Source organism: Lipotes vexillifer, unplaced genomic scaffold (genome assembly GCF_000442215.2).
Source record: "Lipotes vexillifer unplaced genomic scaffold, Lipotes_vexillifer_v1.1 scaffold6, whole genome shotgun sequence".
NCBI lineage: Eukaryota > Metazoa > Chordata > Mammalia > Artiodactyla > Lipotidae > Lipotes > Lipotes vexillifer.
The window spans coordinates 2,597,045-2,600,706 of record NW_006799037.1 but is presented as its reverse complement, the minus strand read 5'-3'; the positions used below and the strand labels follow the sequence as shown (position 1 = coordinate 2,600,706).

General features: G+C 50.2%; 1 protein-coding gene across 1 annotated transcript in view; it reads right to left on the bottom strand.

Moving 5' to 3' along the window:
- The window catches only part of LOC103069359 (protein-methionine sulfoxide oxidase MICAL2), a 117,697-nt gene extending 114,289 nt beyond the window's left edge, over window positions 1-3,408 (bottom strand). Inside the window, 1 exon segment of the mRNA XM_007471410.1 lies at window positions 3,369-3,408. The gene's annotated coding sequence lies outside the window, so the exon portion shown is untranslated.
- Between the last annotated feature and the right edge of the window lie 254 nt (window positions 3,409-3,662).

Genomic DNA, 3,662 nt, shown 5'->3' with positions numbered 1-3,662 from the left:
CTCTCAGGGAAAGAGCAGGCCCAGCAGGTATTTTGATAACTGCCTCCCCAGCCCCATGCATTCCTTCCCAACCTGACATGGTCTACTACTCTTTCTCCAGCCCTTGCCACAAAATCTTAAGGAGTTCAGAGGGGGAGTGAGAAAGGAGAGGTGGGTCTTTCTGTCCCTACAGAACCCTAAATACCTAAGATAACCCACAAAGATCTCTCTCCTTGGGTCTAGGGGAGATTGACGGGGATGAGTGGCAGGAGGGAACTGGATTAAGCTGCTGGAAGTCTGACCTGATTAGGCCAAGAGTGTTCCCTGTGAGCAATTAGATGGGTCATCTGAAGGTGTATGATGACAAACAATAGGATCTGTCTCTGCCAGGGACCTTTCAAGACCAATGTTGGTCAGATCATCTCAGCATCAGGAGGAGTTAAAGACTCAAGGAATTAATTATTCAGTGTGCGTGACCCAGTTCCCGGAGGCGAGGCTGGGTGAGAAGAGAACTCACTAGTTCCTTATCGTGGAAAGAAATTCAAATACTTCACAGGGTAGTGTTCCCTGTGCTGCCAAAGAGGATCCATTCATGGGTAAGAGTGACCCCCACCCCCCACCCCCCCAAAAACGGGAAAAAATAGCCAAAGTTCACTCATTCAACAAATATTTATTGAGTTCCTCTTATGTCCTGGGTCCTTCAGAAATTTGCATATGGGTGAAGCTTAGTAGGGTATAAAGATGAGAGAATTTATAAACAGGAGGCCTGGGCTGTGGCCCAGCTCAGCCCATAGACAGCTACATTAACCCTGGGCAGGTCACAGCCTAAGTCAAATTCCTCATCTGTGAAATAGGAGTAAATGAAGATTTACTTATTATGAAGATGAACTGATCTTGATGAAATGTAGAGTGTAATGTAAGCCAAAGGTGTAAACAATAATGATGTGATACTGCACACTTTCCCTGCAGAAGTTTATAACCTGGTCATGTTTTGGAAAACAACTCAAGGTCAAGGTACCTATTTGGCAAACATCACATTCTCTGTAATTTGGGCAAAGTGTACGTTTCAACCTGCCAGTGGAGATGGAGCCTGCAGTCAGGACCAGGATCCCAGTCTGTGTGTCCAGGAAGTTGCAAGAAGAGGCAGGGTGAAACTGGAAAAAGCAGGACCAACCTGGTCCTGTATCATGTCTGGATGGAATGAATGTTTCAGGAAAGCCCTAAGATTGAGATGGGGGAAAAGACCAACTGGAAGTGTGGTCAATCAGAAACAAAACAAAATTCATTTGAGCACAATAGAGGTGAGCCGGCCAGAAATGCACACACTTCCCTCCCCATACACATTTCAGACAATGATGGAATTGTCTATCGTTCAACCCTCCTCTATGCACGCACTCCACGTTCTGTGTTTCTCCGGGAAACGGGAGGGATTCTCAGGCCCCAACAGGCTGGCTGATCAGGACGTCTTTGCCCAGACACTAAGAACCAGAACTACGAAAGCAGCTTTCCCCTAGATCCTGCCAAGCCCTTCTCATGCTGCTGTTCAGCACCTCAACATGGACTCCTCACCCTCTCCAGCCCCCCTCCACCGGGGATCCTCAGTGCCCATGAGGCCAGCCTCTGAATCCCCAGCCATGCCTGCCGGCTGCCCTTCCTCTGGGGCCTGTACCCTGCCCCAGCCTCACCCTCCCCTCCTTCCCCAGTCCACTGGGCTCTGCAGCCCCCAGCCACCACCCACCCCTGGTCTCACACCTCCAGGGAAGCTCCTGAGGCAGGGTCAGTTTTATTCATGTCTACCTTCCCTCTGACTCAGGGCATTCTGTAAGTTCTTCACCCTCCTGTAAATGCAGACAGATGGTCCCCAAATGTTCTCTGATGGCCGTATACAGAAGGGAGGCAGAGGAGGAGAGAAGGGGCGTGGAAAGAAAGTTAGACTAGAAATCTAGGACCTGCCTTCCAAATCTCCACTGGACAGCAGTGGGTCATGCAACCTTGAGAAAATATCCTCAGGCCAGGCCTCAGTTTCCCTATCAGGTAATGAGGGGTTTGCTCTAAATAACCTCTTGGGTTCTCTCTAATTATAAAATTTGGTTATAGAAACCAGACTAGCCTGGTTCACAGGAGATGTGGGTCTTGGACCTTAACAGCCTATAGTCTGAGAGCTCAGACCTCAGCCTCCATGTCTGTAAAATAAATGGGGATGACTTGACTACCCCTCCCCAGGTACGAGGCCCCCACGAGACAGAAGATAGGACCTCGTGAGCCATAAAGCCCTGAAGAAAGCTCAGGGCTTGAACTCCTTGAGCCAACAAACACTGTTGCTCCCCTGCCATGTGCCCAGCCCTGGCGCTGCCCGGCTCAGACAGGAAGCTTGGAAGACGGATCCTTGCCTTCCAGGCTTCCACAGCTGGTGCGGGAGGACAAGTGGACAAAACTCGACTCAGCCAGTGACACACCTGAGATCTGAACAAAGCACTAGGGGAATGGAGAGGAGGAGGCCCCAACTTTGCTGGGAGAGTGAGGGAAGCTTCTCAGAGGGAACACGTGTCCTGGATGTGGAGATCTGTTCCGGGAGTTGTGGGACTGGAGCTGGGGTGGAAAGGAGAGGAAATTTTCAACTCTTGGACAAATGGTCTGGAAAGTCACTGGAGGGGCCCTTGAAGGCCAGTGGGAGAGTGACAGGCAGACATGTCTTTGAGGAAGGTCTCTGGCAGCATTGAAGAGGACAGAGCAAGGGGACAGAGTAGGGCCAGGAGAGCAGTGGGAAGGCTCTTACATAGTTCATGAGGGTGATGATGCCATACAAGTCATTGATTTTTCACCTACACAGAGGCTTCCAGACCCTACGCCTCTACGCACCTGCTGAATTTATGGAAAGATACGAACAGGTTTGCTCTCCTTACAATGGAACCCAAGCAGAGGAAGATGCTGTGATCATATCTGCAACTCTTGGACAAATGGTCTACCATGCTTGGAAGTCACTCCCTGAGGAAGCTACCCGGCCAGATTCCTGTCTTGGCACAGACCTGGGCCAGCAGGAGACGGAAACAGCATCAGAGCTGGGAGTGGAGTCAGGACAGCTGAGCGGAAGAGGGACAGAGATTCCATCCACTCAAAGCCCACTGAGTCACACAGGTCTTTCATGTCCCCAAACACGTCTCAGTCTCAATCCCTGCCACACTCCCTTCTCTGACAGTGTGGGAGGGCTGTGCGGCCTTGGAGGTGGTAGGCAAAGACAGAGGGCTTTCGCCAGCCACTGTTTCTTCATAGGGGTTACATTCACTTGGGCTTGAAGGAAGAGTGCAAGCACCCCTATCCTTTCCAAAGCCTGAAGCCAGCCCCCCAGGAGCGACTCAATGGCAGAAAAGAGATCCACCACTGTGACTTACTTACTTGATTCTTAGGCATCACGATGACTGAAGTCAGCTCCTCCTAGGACAAGCCATGCACAGGTTGCCATATTCCTTTAAAAACAAGAGCCCAACAAGGAATGTCAAGTAGCTTATCTTACATTACAGCCTCCTCTCTTCTCCCCACCAAGAGGTTCCACATGCTGTGTGCACTTTGTCCCGTCATAACACTTTACCCAACAAGAGGAAATGGACAGAGAATGTCTCTTCATGCTCCAAGTTTTTCGTGTGAAGAAAGGAATTATGAGACAGTTAAACACATTCCTCTGTCTG